At 39.6% G+C, this 19,043-nt stretch overlaps 1 protein-coding gene across 3 annotated transcripts in view; it reads right to left on the bottom strand.

Moving 5' to 3' along the window:
- Window positions 1–12,078: 12,078 nt before the first annotated feature.
- The window catches only part of LOC139415759 (low affinity immunoglobulin gamma Fc region receptor II-b-like), a 57,314-nt gene continuing 50,349 nt past the window's right edge, over window positions 12,079–19,043 (bottom strand). For all 3 annotated transcript variants that reach the window (XM_071163838.1, XM_071163840.1, XM_071163839.1), the window contains one exon: window positions 12,079–12,624. The gene's annotated coding sequence lies outside the window, so the exon portion shown is untranslated. The remainder of the gene's footprint in view (window positions 12,625–19,043) is intronic.

The following is a 19,043-nucleotide window of genomic DNA, read 5'->3' as shown; positions in this document are numbered from 1 at the left end:
GCTTTCTATTGACATATCCTCTATTGATGATGCTTTATCTGATCACCACTGGGGATTTATACCTTCCTCTTGTGGTCATTTAACAGGTAACTTTAATAGCAAATGAAGGGCAATAATTGATGCCATAGATCCAGTAAAGTTGAAAAAGGACACATCCAAATGGACAGTCCCTTGATGAGTGAGGAAACGAATACATTCAAGAGAAATTGCAGAAAAGCAGAGGCAAAGAGGATGAAGTCAAAGTTGCAGGTCCATTATGATATTCTGAGAGAGCATCATATATAACAAGGCCATTAGAAATGAGAGAGCATCATATATAAATAGGCCATTAGAAATGAGAGAGCATCATATATAACAAGGCCATTAGAAATGAGAGAGCATCATATATAACAAGGCCATTAAAAATGCCAGATGGACTCATTTTACTAACTTGATCACTAATAATCAGAATAACTAGAGATTGCTCTTCTCCACCATTGATGGCCTGATAAATCCTACCCCATCAAACCTATGGGAACTTTCCTCCACATGTAAATGTGATGAGTTTGCAGCATATTTCAGAGATAAGATTCAACATTAGACTGGATATCAGTCAAGACCTGACTAGATGTCTGATGATATGTGTACCAGCCTACCACACAAAGGCACTATGGATTTATTTTCCCTGGTTGACACAGACATGTTCAGGAAAGTGACATCACAACTTAACTTTCTCGATACAATCCCCACCACCTTCTACAAAACAGTTTTTAATTTTCATTTCAATTATCCAACCTTCCATTCTTATGCACAATTCCTGAGAAGTGCACAATTATAACGAGACATTGGATCACCTGCCGTAGGCTACATATTATACATTACGTGTGAAACATTATGTGAGTATTATATAGAGATTCAGTAAGTGATTTTCTCCAAAGGGACTATTAACTTCCGATAGCCACATTGCAACTGGCAGGGAGGAATCCAATTTCCATTTCAAGGCAATACATTTCTTGGCAATCGCTTGCAATATTTCTGTTAGCTTTATACTATGGCTTTTCCTAAGATTGGTGTTCGTAAAGTTACCCAGTAGACCTCCGGGTCTAAAGGGAATGCAACCCCGTCTCTGAAACTGGAAACACTTATCTCCCTCACTAGCTTTAAGCACCTGTCAGAGCAGCTCACAGATTACTGCACCTGTACATAGCCCACCTATAATTTAGCCCTATCAACTACCTCTTTCCCAACTGTATTTAATTCATTTATTTATTTTTCTCCTTTGCACCCCATTATTTTTATTTCTACTTTGCACATTCTTCCATTGCAAATCTACCATTCCAGTGTTTTACTTGCTATATTGTATTTACTTTGCCACCAAGGCCTTTTTTTGCCTTTTACCTCCCTTCTCACCTCATTTGCTCACATCGTATATAGACTTACTTATACTGTATTATTGACTGTATGTTTGTTTTACTCCATGTGTAACTCTGTGTCGTTGTATGTGTCGAACTGCTTTGCTTTATCTTGGCCAGGTCGCAATTGTAAATGAGAACTTGTTCTCAACTTGCCTACCTGGTTAAATAAAGGTGAAATAAAATACATACAAAAAATTGAGAAACCGTGTAGTTTTGAACACTGCCAAGTGGAATGGAGGAATGTTCCTTCATCTGAGCCACATCTAAAACAAAGGAAGGATATATCTGGGTTGAACTTGTGCAGTCTAGATGGGGTGATATAGAGCTGATGGAGGAAATTAAACTGGATCAGTCTGTATCTGGAGTTCAATGTGGATGTAACACCATCCCTGCGTAGGTCACTCCATAGATCCTCATCAAGATCAATACCCAGATCTTTTTCCCATCTAAGTCGGGGTTTATCTAGCCCAGGCAGTGTTAGTCCTGACATAAGAGCATCGTATACATGGGAAATGGTCTTGAACAGTGGTTGGTCTGCGTGGCAGAGTTGTTCAATAGGTGACATCTTAGGTAGGTTCCATTGTCCCTTGAGAGTCACCCTAATAAAGTTTCGTAGTTGTAGGTAGCTAAAGAAGTCCCTGTTAGGCAAGTGGTATTTCTGTTTCAGCTGATCAAAAGACATAAGAACTCCCACCTCGTAACAATGTTCCAGAAGAGTGATCCCCTTATCAGACCATGGTCTAAAGTTACTATTCTGGAAAAACATAGGGATCAATCTATTGTTCCATAAAGGGGTTTTAGGGGAAAGGAATCCCCCTCGTCCGAACAGCTCGTGCAGTTTGCACCATGCCAGGACAGAATGTATGATTAAAGGGTTGTCTGTGATGGTTTTTATAGATTTTCTGTCCCATTTGTAAAACAATTCTGCCCCAGTGTCATCATTTACCTCAAGCTTTTCAATGTTCAACCATGAGGGAGAGGGACCATTGTCAAACCTCTCAGCCAGAAACCTAGACTGTGCAGCCTAGTAGTACATTCTAAAATTGGGGAGGTTTAAGCCCCCTTGACTGTAATCAAGGGTCAGTTTATCCAGGCCAACCCTAGGGGTTTTGCCGTGCCAGATAAACCGTCTGGTCAGCTTGTCGAGAGAGGAAAAAAATGCTGCGGGAACAGGGATAGGGAGAGATTGAAACAGATATAGAAATTTGGGCTCTCTACCCAGTAGAGTGAGAGGTAAGTCCATCCATTTACAAAGGTCAACCTCCACCTTTTGCAACAAACTGGCCAGATTGAGTTTATAGAGGTTGTTCAGATTACCATCCACCATTATGCCCAAATATGTGAAGCCCATAGGCGACCATCTAAAAGGAAACTTGTGCTTGATGGTATGATGGTCAAAGACAGACAACGGTAAGATTTCGCTTTTATCGAAATTGACCTTATATCCAGAGAAAGAACTATAACACTGTAGTAGGATCTGCAAGTGAGAGAGGGAGTGTTCTGGGTTTGTTAGAAATAAGATAAGGTCGTCCGCAAAGAGTGATAATTTATGGGTATGGGGGCCCACCTCAAAGCCATGTATGTCGGGGCACGTTCTAATAGCCTCAGCGAGGGCAAAGAGGTGCGGGCTAATTGGGCAACCTTGTCTGTTCCCCCTATAAAGAGGGAAAGAGGAGGAAGTAATCCCATTGGTAGCAATACTAGCTTTAGGAGATTTGTAGAGTGATTTTATCAAATTTACAAACACGGTACCTAAACCAAACTTTTCCAAGACGCGAAAGAGGTCATTCAACCCTATCAAAGGCCTTTTCAGCGTTGAGGGATTCTGCGACACTAGGTATTTTGTTTTTGTTAGCAAGGTGAATTATATCAAAGAACCTTCTGAGATTATTGGAGGACAATCTATTAATTATGAAGCCAGTCTGATCTGGGTTGACCAACAGGGGAAGACATGACTCCAGTCTCTTAGATAGCATCTTGGTGACCAGTTTACAATCTGTTTTAAGGAGAGAGATTGGTCTATAGGAGGCGCAGTTTAGCGGGTTTTTCCCTTTCTTGTGGATTACAGTAATCACTGCTTGAGAGAAGGACTCTGGAAAGCAGTTGTCTTCTCTGGCTTTTTTAAGTACCTCCATAAGGTAGGGGGCCAACAGCTCCCTAAGTTCTTTATAGAACTCTGGAGGGAAGCCATCCTCCCCAGGAGATTTATTAGAAGGTAAGGATTTAATGGCCTCCAACAATTCAGGAACTGAGAAGTGTTCACTCAGGCGCTCACTGTCTTCCCCTGACAGGCATGGGAGGTTGAGAGAGGAGAGAAAGGAGTCGATCTCTGATAGATCATCGCTTGATTGGGAAGTGTAGAGGTCTTCATAGTATTTCTTAAAAGTATTATTAATTTCAGTAGGGTCGAAAGATATCTCATTAGTAAGAGTTTCTATGGCATTAATTGTCCTCTTATTTTCCTCTGCTTTCAGTTGCCATGCCAATACTTTGTGAGCTTTCTCTCCAAGCTCGTAATAACGCTGTTTTGATTTAGTGATGGCCCTCTCAGCTTGATATGTGTTCAGAATATTATATTGAAGTTTTTTATTTACCAAAAGCCTGTATAGATCTTTAGTCGGGCCTCTTTGGTAGGTTTTCTCTAGCTCGGAGATTTCAGATTCAAGGGCACTCAGTTCCGCACCATGTTTTCTCTTCAGCCCTTTAGTATAGGAAATAATCTGTCCCCTCAGATAGGCCTGTGTCCCAAAGAATGAAACTGTCAGGAGCAGAGGGTTTGTTTGTCAAAGTATATATATTGATCTGCTCTGTGATGACTGGAAATTGATAATACCAGAGGAGAATGGTCACTAAGCAATCTGGGGAGATACTCGACATCTAACACTCTATGAAACAGTTGTGTCGAAAGTAAAAAGTTATCTATGCGTGTGTGTGTCTTGTGTGGGTGTGAATAAAAAGAGTAGTCCCTATCCTGTGGGTGCAACTGTCTCCAGATGTCTAGTAAATTGAGATCTTTCATGAATGACATGGTGAGCTTGCCGGCTTTGGTAAGAAGTGAGGGTTTATCAGAAGACCTATCAAGAACTGTATCTAAGCAAAAATTCAAATCTCCTCCAACCAGTAGCCATCCTGGTGGTGCTTGAGCAACCTGAAGGAAGACATTCTGAATAAACATATGGTCATCGAAGTTAGGAGCATAAATATTCAATAGGGTCCAAGACTCTGAAAACATATGCCCCTGCACCAAAACAAACCTGCCAGAGGGATCAGAGATGGTGTTGTTGACGCAGAAGGGGATGTGTCTACTCAACAAAATTGCAGTTCCTCTTGCTTTGGAGTTAAAAGAGGATGCAAAAACTTGTCCTACCCATTCCCTCTTCAATTTATTGTGTTCACTGTGTCACGATTCTTCAAAGTCGAACCCAGAAGCAGACCAGGACAAGGAGAGTAGGAAAAAGGTGAGTATTTATTTACAAGTGAATGGGTAGATATATCCAGGTGGTGTAGCAGGTAGCGGTGATGAGTTGATGGGAGTAAATAGGTGGATCCAATGGGGAAGCGGAATCCTCTGACGACCAGGCGGGAATGGGGTAAATGATCCGGGTGAGTAACTGAAGACAGAACAAACAGAGGTAAGTTCAAGGCAAGCAATACGTAACAAACAACAAAACAAATTCTATCCAACTTGAGGCTGATACTCTGGCACAACATACTGTTCATGGCTAACGATCCGGCAGGGAATGGATGTCAGGTCAGAGCTTTTGAAGGGGAGAGGTGATGATCAGGACAGGTGTGCAGATTACTGATGGGATACAGGTGCGGGGGAACATCGATCTCCCAACAAGCTAATTTGCCCGGCAACCAGACAGGGTGCGTTCCAGGACACCGGAAACACACTCCAGGACAGAAACACAGGCAAACACAGACTCAGGAAGCGGGATTCGTGACACACTGGCTGTAAGATGTGTTTCTTGTAAAAACACAATGTCAGCCTTTAATGGCTGCTGTCCCTTTACAGGGATCAACATCAGCAAAAATTTGAGAGTGACAACTAATAGTACTCGATACAACTCAAACTTTCATTAAAACACACATGCAGGGTACTGAATTAAAACTACACTCGTTGTGAATCTAGCCAACATGTCAGATTTTTAAAATGCTTTTCGGCGAAAGCATGAGAAGCTATTATCTGATAGCATGCAACCCCTTAAATACCCAAAGGGGACGTAAACAGAATAATTAGCGTAGCCGGCGCTACACAAAACGCAGAAATAAAATATAAAACATTCATTACCTTTGACGAGCTTCTTTGTTGGCACTCCTATATGTCCCATAAACATCACAATTGGGTCTTTTTTTCGATTAAATCCGTCCATGTATACCCAAAATGTCCATTTATGAAACCCGTCTGATCCATGAAAAAGCACCGTTCCAAAACGCAACGTCATTTTTTTAAATAAAAAAAGTTGCCTATAAACTTTGACAAAACACTTCAAACTACTTTTGTAATCCAACTTTACGTATTAGTAAACGTTAATAATCGATCAAATTGATCACGGGGCGATCTGTATTCAATAGCAGCACGTTTTGAAATCATGGTCCACATTCTCTCTTTCATAACTTCCTCCGAAGACAGGAAGTGCCTATTCCCCATTTCACCAAGGATTAACTTCAAATCAATTGCCAGTACTGGCGACATCGTGTGGAAACTGGGCCCTATCTATTTTCCCTTGCCATAGACAATACAGAGACCGGCGGAGGGATATTTTTTTTGTGTTTTTTGTGAACAGTTTTCCTTGGGATTTTGCCTCCTACACACGTTCTGTTATAGTCACAGACATGATTTAACCAGTTTTAGAAACTTCAGAGTGTTTTCTATCCACACATAATAATCATATGCATATACTATATTCCTGGCATGAGTAGCAGGACGTTGAAATCTTGCGCGATTTTTAACAAAAAGATGAAAAAATTTGCAGCCTCTTTAAGAGGTATGTATAGACTCTTTTCCTTTTAATCGGGCTGTTAAGACCTTTTAACCTCTTACTTCTACCCCCTCCTTTTTCGAACATTCTGTTAAAAATCGCGCAACTTTTCAGCGTCCTGCTACTCATGCCAGGAATATAGTATATGCATATGATTAGTATGTGTAGATAGAAAACACTATGAAGTTTCTAAAACTGGTTAAATCACGGCTGTGACTATAACAGATCGTGTGTTTCATTGAAAAACGCAAGAAAAACTGCTCTCTGAAAGCTAAAAATAATTTCCATAAGTCACTTCCACGAATTGTTAAAAGATCGATTGTTAATATCGACCTGCCTGCAATTCATACAAATTCCACACGATGTCGCCATTGTCGTCATTTTCAATTGAATTAATTGTTGGAAAATCCATCTATCTGGCATCCATTTTCCCAGTCTTCACCCGGATGTTGTTAATGAAGACATTAGCAGCCATTGATTTGCAAGCGAGGACCTATTGAATATACATCGCCCTGTAATAATTTTGATAGATTATAAACGTTTACTAATACCTAAAGTTGGATTACAAAAGGATTTCGAAGTGTTTTGTGAAAGTTTATCGTCGACTTTTTTAATTTTAAAAAATGACGCAGCGTTTAAAAACAATGTTTTTTTCTGAATGACACAGCTTCCATACAAAGCTATTTTGGGTATATATGGACCGATTTAAACGAAAAAAAGACCCAATAGTGATGTTTATGGGGCATATAGGAGTGCCAAGAAAGAAGCTCGTCAAAGGTAATGAATGTTTTATATTTTATTTCTGCGTTTTGGGTAGCGCCGGCTACCGCAAAATATGTTGTTTACGTGTCGTGCTGGCATTTTGGGTGGTGCATGCTATCAGATAATAGCTTCTCATGCTTTCGCCGAAAAGCATTTTAAAAATCTGACTTGCTGGCTAGGTTCACAACGAGTGTAGCTTTAATTCAATACCCTGCTTGTGAATTTTGATCAAGGATTGAGTTGTAACGAGTACATTTAGCATTTAGCGTAGCGCATTTGCATTTCCAGGTGCCTACTTGAGACGTCTGCGTCTCAAGTATGGTCAAGAAGTTAAGTTGAATGTTTAAGCATAGGTTAGGTTTCAAATATGTAACTGCATAGAAATCTATCATATGCAGATAATTAGGAAATGTGTCAACTTTGGTTTGAGCACAAAAGTGACCTGTGTGTCTCTTTAGGAAGGAAACAATAAACATAGAAAGGAAGGAAGAAAAAAAAAGAAAACATCCCAGACTAAAACAACAATCCCAACAATCAAACATGAATACACTTGTACAGATACGTTGCTGCTCGCTTTCCATCTTGCTCTTACTAGCTAAACCTTGGCGTAAACTAAAACCTGCGAGCTCTCTAAGTTGAAAACAAACGTTATGAATAGATATTTATGGCTGAATATTTACTGCCCACGGTAAGGGCTGCTTGAGTCTCTTTTCGAAAGATTAACATAAATGAGGGGGGAAGCAGTGGGCCTAAGCCCACTTATTGCTTCGCCCAGTAGATATGGACTAAACCAAAATATACTCTCCTGTAAATGTAATAGAACTCACCCCGGGAAGATACAGTTAGTTGAAAATGTACAAATCAATTATAGTGACCGGGAGATACCAGCAGTTCAGTCCGGATAAGATAAAACAAACTAACTGCATTTTATCCCCCAGAGAGACCGTCCTGGCTCAGACTTTGCTCAGTTCTTTGAGAAAAGTGTGCACTTCTCCCGGTGTGTTGAAGAGATGGCTTCGGCCTTTGTACTGAACTTTCATCCGCGCAGGGTGGATGAGGTAGCCGGTGATGTTCTTCTCCTTCAGTGCTTTGGCGGCAGCTCTGAACTGCTTGCGACGTCTGGCGAGATCCGCGCTCATATCTGGGAAAAGGCTGACCCTCTTTCCATCGATGGTGATGTCACCCTTTGACTCTTGCGAGTTGCAGTATCTTCTCTCTGTCTTGGAAACGGAGGAACCTGATCAGGACGGCTCGTGGGGGCTCATCTGGCCGGGGTTTCAGCGCTGATGTTCTGTGGGCGCGTTGGATTTCCAGCGGCTTGGTGAAGTGGATAATGCCTAGGACCTCCGGGATCCATTGAGTGAAGAAACGGACCGGGTCACGGCCCTCGCTGTCCTCTTTCAATCCCACCACACGGATATTACTACGTTTACTCTGGTTCTCCATCTGATCTACCTTGTTTTTGAGGTAGGTATTGTCCTTTTGCAGTTGTATCAAGACCTGGTCATGTCTAGCGATGGTATCTTCAACTGTGCTAATGCGCAACTCTGCCTCAGTCGTTCTCAAAAGGAGATCATTCATGGAGGATTTCAGGTCTTCAATTGAAGAATGGAGTTCAGCCGATTTCTTATCCATTTTCATAGAAAGACCTCTGTTACCATCCTGAATTTCCCAGAGGAGAGTAGCCAGCATGTCGGCAGGCTCGCAAGAGGCTGCTGAGAGCAACAGTCTGGAACTGTCGTCTGAGTTATGAGGGCTAATGCTAATCTTGCTAGCTGTAGCGTTATCGTTATCTTGGGAATCAACAACGTTTTGGTCGTCCTTCTTGCTTCTCGGTCGGAGGTCCATGGCTCTTTGGGAAGGTAAGTACTTGACAATTCATCAGCCGATGTTAGAATATTGTTTCAACGTTGTTATTTAGGTAAAAAATTGAATAACTGTGAAGAGCTCGGGTTGTCAACGTCTGCTCAGCTCCGCGGCATCACGTGCTCATTACACCGGTTTTAATGTCCCTGTACTGTAAAACATACAGAATGCTGCAGGATACTGACCAAGACCAGACGGAGAGAACACATTACACCAGTTTTAAGGTCTCTGTACTGTAAAACATACAGAATGCTGCAGGGTACTGACCAAGACCAGACAGAGAGAACACATTACACCAGTTTTAAGGTCTCTGTACTGTAAAACATACAGAATGCTGCAGGGTACTGACCAAGACCAGACAGAGAACACATTACACCAGTTTTAAGGTCTCTGTACTGTAAAACATACAGAATGCTGCAGGGTACTGACCAACACCAGACAGAGAGAACACATTACACCGGTTTTAAGGTCTCTGTACTGTAAAACATACTTGTTAATTGTTCACTCCATGTGTAACTCTGTGTTGTCTGTTCACACTGCTATGCTTTATCTTGGCCAGGTCTCAGTTGCAAATGAGAACTTGTTCTCAACTAGCCTACCTGGTTAAATAAAGGTGAAATAAAAATATAAAAACTGCTGAGTAGACAGGGTCTGGAACGACCTTCTGACCTGTATCTCTGTCTATCTGTCTTCACTGCTGAGTAGACAGGGTCTGGAATGACCTTCTCTGATAGAAACACATAAGCAGGTTACAACTAGTGACATGTCAAAAACACGGTAAAAACATATTTACTTCAGAAAGACGACATTATTTAGGGAAGTGTTGTTGGTCTCTCCCTTCTTCCCACCTCTCCTCCTGTTGTGTTGTCTCTTCTCTGTGTGGTTGATATCAGCATAGGTCACATCACCGGGACCGGATCCACCTGGAACTAAACACAGGAGAGAGAGAGGATATTAACACAGACTGGACCAGATCCACCTGGAACTAAACACAGGAGAGAGAGAGGATATTAACACAGACTGGACCAGATCCACCTGGAACTAAACACAGTAGAGAGAGAGGATATTAACACAGACTGGACCAGATCCACCTGGAACTAAACACAGGAGAGAGAGAGGATATTAACACAGACTGGACCAGCTGAACATACTTACAGCTCTTAGAGACTTATCCAGAAATACTTGCACCTCTTAGAGACTTACCCAGAAATCCTTACAGCTCTTAGAGACTTACCCAGAAATACTTACAGCTCTTAGAGACTTATCCAGAAATACTTGCACCTCTTAGAGACTTACCCAGAAATACTTACAGCTCTTAGAGACTTACCCAGAAATACTTACAGCTCTTAGAGACTTACCCAGAAATACTTACAGCTCTTAGAGACTTATCCAGAAATACTTGCACCTCTTAGAGACTTATCCAGAAATCCTTACAGCTCTTAGAGACTTATCCAGAAATACTTGCACCTCTTAGAGACAGAAATCCTTACAGCTCTTAGAGACTTATCCAGAAATACTTGCACCTCTTAGAGACAGAAATCCTTACAGCTCTTAGAGACTTACCCAGAAATACTTACAGCTCTTAGAGACTTACCCAGAAATACTTACAGCTCTTAGAGACTTACCCAGAAATGCTTACAGCTCTTAGAGACTTACCCAGAAATACTTACAGCTCTTAGAGACTTATCCAGAAATACTTACAGCTCTTAGAGACTTACCCAGAAATGCTTACAGCTCTTAGAGACTTACCCAGAAATACTTACACCTCTTAGAGACAGAAATCCTTACAATCACTATTCGCTGCAAAATTATATTCTAACATCAAATCACATATTATTATTATCAAATATAAATTATTTGTCACATGCGCCGAATTCAACCTTACCATGAAATGCTTACTTATACAAGCCCTTAACCATCAATGCAGTTTAAAAAAGACGAATAAGAATAAGAAATAAAAGTAACATTAAAGAGCAGCAGTAAAATATCAATAGCGAGACAATATACAGAGTACAGAGTTAATGTACAGAGTTAATGTATTGAATCAGGGGTCCATTTCTAAAAACATGTTTTCACTTTGTCATTGTGTGGTATTGTGATGTCATTGTGGGGTATTGTGATATCATTATGGGGTATTGTGATGTCATTATGGGGTATTGTGATGTCATTGTGGGGTTTTGTGATGTCATTGTGGGGTATTGTGATGTCATTGTGGGGTATTGTGATGTCATTGTGGGGTATTGTGATGTCATTTTGGGGTATTGTGTGTAGGTGAGTGAGAAATAAGATCTATTTAATACATTTTGAATTCAGACACAACAAAATGTGGAAATAGGTGTATGAATACTTTCTGAATGCACTGTGTTTAATTACAAATAAAAAAGTACATTTTAGGTGAGAAGTAGGCATTGGTCTTTAGCCGAAAAATAAAGGAAATTCACATGAACACCGCAATGCCTTCTACACCCATGCTCTACCAAGGTTTTCCAGCACACAGCTTTGACCTACTACAGTAACTATGTTGGTCTATTGTACTTCAAACAACGTTTTAGCAGGTTGCTTAAGATTCACACCTTCTCTATTGGTGCTAAAAACCCACCAGACATTTCCAAACCCAAAGGCACAATATCGCAAGACTGACTAGGCTTTGGGGTTAAAGAAGTCAAAAAGAGAAGTGAAACATTCTTCCTGAGTTGTTAATTTTCCAGAAATTGAAAGGCCCAACTTAGATTAGAGACAATGTCTTCAGTAGTGGAACATGTTATTACTCCACTAGATTAGAGACAATGTCTTCAGTAGTGGAACATGTTATTACTCCACTAGATTAGAGACAATGTCTTCAGTAGTGGAACATGTTATTACTCCATTAGATTAGAGACAATGTCTTCAGTAGTGGAACATGTTTATAGTCTACTAGATTAGAGACAATGTCTTCAGTATTGGAACATGTTATTACTCCACTAGATTAGAGACCATGTCTTCTGTAGTGGAACATGTTATTACTCCACTAGATTAGAGACAATGTCTTCAGTAGTTGTTATTACTCCAAACTCATGAAAGTGACACACTGACACATTTTAGGAAGCTTTATTTGACAAGTTGGCAAAGAGATACATTTAGAATTAGAATATAAAACACATTGAAGTCTTTACATCAGTCATCATGGACATAACACTACAACTGTCCTTCTGTTAGTAGTAATGAAGTCTTTCCAACATTCATCATGGACAAAACACTACAACTTTCCTTCTGTTAGTAGTAATGAAGTCTTTACAACTGATACTGTCAGCTGGTTCCAGTCAGTGGTGCCTGTATGTTCTCATGATAAACTGACTAACTATGTGGTTGATAGTTCCAGTTAGTGGTGTCTATATGTTTTCATGATAAACTAACTCGAACTCTGTAATCTGACTCTCTCTGTTGTGGAAACTTCACACCTCTCTGTTGCTGATACTGTTGGAGGTCAAGGCCGCAGTTGGTTACGAAAAGGGAAGGAGGGAGAGAGAATTTACGAGAAAGGAGAAGTAAAGAGATGGACTGACAGGGTTGTGGTTATTCACCACTGCTGAAGAGAGCATCTTTTTCCATCCACCATGACGTTCTGATGAACAGGGTCACTAGGTAAAGAGAGAGGAGAGAGAGATGAGTGAGGGACAGAGGAGCTGATCCAGTCTACTACAGTGAAGACCTCCAACACCATGACGTTCTGATGAACAGGGTCACTAGGTAAAGAGAGAGGAGAGAGAGATGAGTGAGGGACAGAGGTGCTGATCCAGTCTACTACAGTGAAGACCTCCAACACCACAGGAACATTTATAGACCCCAACAGGTCTCAGTGTTTAATGTGTAGTTAGATACATTTATACACCCCAACAGGTCTCAGTGTTTAATGTGTAGTTAGATACATTTATACACCCCAACAGGTCTCAGTGTTTAATGTGTAGTTAGATACATTTATACACCCAACAGGTCTCAGTGTTTAATGTGTAGTTAGATACATTTATACACCCAACAGGTCTCAGTGTTTAATGTGTAGTTAGATACATTTATAGACCCCAACAGGTCTGTGTTTAATGTGTAGTTAGATACAGTTATATGCCTGTGTGTGTGTGCGTGTGCGTGCGTGCGTGTGCGTGCGCGTGCGTGCACGTGCGTGTGCGTGTGTGTGTGTGTGCGTGTGTGTGTGTGTGTGTGTGTTTCCCATGAGGCTCAGTTGGTAGAGAATGGCCCTAGCAATGCCAGGGTTGTAGGTTCGAATCGGGGGACCAGTACAGGAAAAAGATCAATATTGTATCAACTCACAACTGTTTAAATGCCATCAGAGCATCATGTTATACTGTTTAAATGTCAGCCACCAGACCAGAGCATCATGTTATACTGTTTAAATGTCAGCCACCAGACCAGAGCATCATGTTATACTGTTTAAATGTCAGCCACCAGACCAGAGCATCATGTTATACTGTTTAAATGTCAGCCACCAGACCAGAGGATCAAGTTATACTGTTTAAATGTCAGCCAACAGAGCATCATGTTATACTGTTTAAATGTCAGCCACCAGACCAGAGCATCATGTTATACTGTTTAAATGTCAGCCACCAGACCAGAGCATCATGTTATACTGTTTAAATGTCAGCCACCAGACCAGAGCATCATGTTATACTGGTTAAATGTCAGCCACCAGACCAGAGCATCATGATATACTGTTTAAATGTCAGCCACCAGACCAGAGCATCATGCTATACTGTTTAAATGTCAGCCACCAGAGCATCATAACCTTGTATAGCCCACATTATTTACTGATTTCTCTGAACTATTGTCTATTGTCCTTGTGAACTGTGATAAAATCATTGTGTTGGGCGATTTAAATGTTGACAAATAGACTGACTCCAAGGCCATTGAATTTCTGAATCATTTTAGCTCTATGGACTTTATCCAACATGTTACTGTGCCCACCCATAACCACAGCCATACTCTGTACCTGGTTATTACCAAGGGGCTTTCTACTGGGCCCACCCATAAGCACAGCCATACTCAGGACCTGGTTATTACCAAGGGGCTTTCTACTGGGCCCACCCATAACCACAGCCATACTCTGGTCCTGGTTATTACCAAGGGGCTTTCTACTGGGCCCACCCATAACCACAGACATACTCTGGTCCTGGTTATTACCAAGGGGCTTTCTACTGGGCCCACCCATAAGCACAGCCATACTCTGGACCTGGTTATTACCAACGGGCTTTCTACTGGGCCCACCCATAACCACAGCCATACTCTGGTCCTGGTTATTATCAAGGGGCTTTCTACTGGGCCCACCCATAACCACAGCCATACTCTGTACCTGGTTATTACCAAGGGGCTTTCTACTGGGCCCACCCATAAGCACAGCCATACTCTGGACCTGGTTATTACCAACGGGCTTTCTAATGGGCCCACCCATAACCACAGCCATACTCTGGACCTGGTTATTATCAAGGGGCTTTCTACTGGGCCCACCCATAACCACAGCCATACTCTGTACCTGGTTATTACCAAGGGGCTTTCTACTGGGCCCACCCATAACCACAGCCATACTCTGGACCTGGTTATTACCAAGGGTCTTTCTATTGACATATCCTCTATTGTTGATGTTGCTTTATCTGATCATCACTGGGGATTTATACCACCTTGTTGCCCATAACAGGGTAATACTGAACGCAGTATTAATTAAGAAATGGTACTGTTCAGTTTATATAGGTTACCCCTTATCAGTTATCAGATTTTCAATGCTGCGCAGACGATACACGATTTTCAATTTCTGTGACACCAGAGGATTTCTGCTCCATGGAAAAATATTAGACTGTATTAGTGATTTAAATACTTGGTTTTCTCACAATTTCCTTCAGTAAATCAAGACTTGACCGAGGTACTTATTGTTGAACAAAAGCACAGAGAGAGTTGCAAAATGTAATTATTAACAGGCAAAGATAGAAAACCTAGTGTTATTTTAGATTCTCAACTACATTTTTACCACCTGAGGTACATTGTCAAGGTGCAGCTGTTTTTACAAGAGATCTTAAAACACATATTTATATTTTATATCCAGATCAACCTGGGTGCTTGTCTATTATCTTATATTTGTAGTAAATATTACAGGTTTTATTGTTATCCTTTAGTTTATCCTCTTATGTTTGTATGACAGAAAGACTAGTTCAGAAGAGCTGGAAGAGCATGTTACATCATTCATAACACAACATGCTTCATCATTCATAACAAACACAACATGCTACATCATTCATAACACAACATGCTACATCATTCATAACACAACATGCTACATTTTCATGACAAACACAACATGCTACATCATTCACAACAAACACAACATGCTACATCATTCACAACAAACACAACATGCTACATCATTCATAACACAACATGCTACATCATTCATAACACAACATGCTACATCATTCATGACAAACACAACATGCTACATCATTCACAACAAACACAACATGTTACATCATTCATAACTCACAAAACATGCTACATCATTCATAACAAACACTTCATGCTACATCATTCATAACACAACATGCTACATGATTAATAAAACCACATGCTACATCATTCAAACCACAACATGCTACATCATTCACAACACAACATGCTACATCATTCACAACAAACACAACATGCTACATCATTCACAACACAACATGCTACATCATTCACAACACAACATTCTACATCATTCAAACCACAACATGCTACATCATTCACAACACAACATGCTACATCATTCACAACAAACACAACATGCTACATCATTCATAACACCCACAACATGCTACATCATTCATAACACACACTTGCTATATCATTGATAACAAACACAACATGCTACATCATTCATAACACAACACGCTACATCATTCACAACAAACACTTCATGCTACATCATTCATAACAAAACATGTGACATCATTCATAACACAACATGCTACATCATTCATAACACAACAAGCTACATCATTCATAACAAACACATCATGCTACATCATTCATAACACAACATGCTAGATCATTCATAACACAACATGCTACATAATTCATAGGAAACACAACATGCTACATCATTCATAACAAACACAACATGCTACATCATTCATAACACAACACAACATGCTACATCATTCATAACAAACACAACATGTTTCATCATTCATAACACAACATGCTAGATCTTTCATAACACAACATGCTACATCATTCACAACACAACGTGCTACATCATTCATGACAAACACAACATGCTACATAATTCATAACACAACATGCTACATCATTCATGACAAACACAACATGCTACATCATTCATAACAAACACAACATGCTACATCATTCACAACAAACACAACATGCTACATCATTCATAACACAACATGCTACATCATTCACAACAAACACAACATGCTACATCATTCATAACACAACATGCTACATCATTCAGAACAAACACAACATGCTACATTTCATAACACACACAACATGCTACATCATTCATAACAAACACAACATGCTACATCATTCACAACAAACACTTCATGCTACATCATTCATAACAAAACATGCTACATCATTCATAACACCACATGCTACATCATTCACAACACAACATGCTACATCATTCACAACACAACATTCTACATCATTCATACCACAACATGCTACATCATTCACAACACAACATGCTACATCATTCACAACAAACACAACATGCTACATCATTCATAACACCCACAACATGCTACATCATTCATAACACACACTTGCTACATCATTGATAACAAACACAACATGCTACATCATTCATAACAAAACATGCTACATAATTCACAACACAACATGCTACATCATTCACAACAAACACAACATGCTACATCATTCACAACACAACATGCTACATCATTCACAACAAACACAACATGCTACATCATTCATAACACAACACGCTACATCATTCATAACAAACACAACATGCTACATCATTCATAACACAACATGCTACATCATTCACAACAAACACAACATGCTACATCATTCACAACAAACACTTCATGGTACATCATTCTTAACAAAACATGTGACATCATTCATAACACAACATGCTAGATCATTCATAACACAACATGCTACATCATTCATAACAAACACAACATGCTACATCATTCATAACACAACATGCTAGATCATTCATAACACAACATGCTACATCATTCATAACAAACACAACATGCTACATCACTCATAACAAACACAACATGCTACATCATTCATAACAAACACAACATGTTACATCATTCATAACACAACATGCATCATTCATGCAACATGCAACATCATTCATAACACAACACAACATGCTACAACATTCATAACAAACACAACATGTTACATCATTCTTTACACAACATGCTACATCATTCATAACAGAAGATGCTACATAATTCACAACACAACATGCTAAATCATTCACACACAACATACTACATCATTCATAACACAGCATGCTACATCATTCACAACACAACATGCTACATCATTCATACCACAACATGCTACATCATTCACAACACAACATGCTACATCATTCACAACACAACATGCTACATCATTCACAACAAACACAACATGCTACATCATTCATAACACCCACAACATGCTACATCATTCATAACACACACTTGCTACATCATTGATAACAAACACAACATGCTACATCATTCATAACACAACATGCTACATCATTCACAACACAACATGCTACATCATTCACAACAAACACAACATGCTACATCATTCATAACACAACACGCTACATCATTCATAACAAACACAACATGCTACATCATTCACAAAACAACATGCTACATCATTCATACCACAACATGCTACATCATTCACAACACAACATGCTACATCATTCACAACACAACATGCTACATCATTCACAACAAACACAACATGCTACATCATTCACAACAAACACAACACGCTACATCATTCACAACAAACACTTCATGGTACATCATTCATAACAAAACATGTGACATCATTCATAACACAACATGCTACATCATTCATAACACAACATGCTACATCATTCACAACAAACACAACATGCTACATCATTCATAACACAACATGCTACATCATTCATAACAAACATAACAAGTTACATCATTCATAACACAACATGCTAGATCATTCATAACACAACATGCTACATCATTCATAACAAACACAACATGCTACATCATTCATAACACAACATGCTAGATCATTCATAACACAACATGCTACATCATTCATAACACAACACAACATGCTACATCATTCATAACAAACACAACATGCTACATCTTTCATAACAAACACAACATGTTACATCATTCATAACACAACATGCTACATCATTCATAACACAACACAACATGCTACATCATTCATAACAAACACAACGTGCTACATCTTTCATAACAAACACAACATGTTACATCATTCATAACACAACACAACATGTTACATCATTCATAACACAACATGCTACATCATTCACAACAGAACATGCTACATAATTCACAACATGCTAAATCATTCACACACAACATACTACATCATTCATAACACAGCATGCTACATCATTCACAACACAACATGCTACATCATTCACAACAAACACAACATGCTACATCATTCATAATACAGCATGCTACATAATTCACAACAAACACAACATGCTACATCATTCATAACACACACAACATGTTACATCATTCATAACACAACATGCTACATCATTCATAACACAACACAACATGCTAGATCATTCATAACACAACATGCTACATCATTCATAACAAACACAACATGCTACATCATTCATAACAAACACAACATGCTACATCAGTCATAACAAACACAACATGCTACATCATTCATAACACAACACAACATGCTACATCATTCATAACAAATACAACATGTTACATCA

Source organism: Oncorhynchus clarkii, chromosome 9 (assembly GCF_045791955.1).
Source record: "Oncorhynchus clarkii lewisi isolate Uvic-CL-2024 chromosome 9, UVic_Ocla_1.0, whole genome shotgun sequence".
Taxonomy (NCBI): domain Eukaryota; kingdom Metazoa; phylum Chordata; class Actinopteri; order Salmoniformes; family Salmonidae; genus Oncorhynchus; species Oncorhynchus clarkii.
This window is presented reverse-complemented; position numbering and strand designations above follow the sequence as displayed.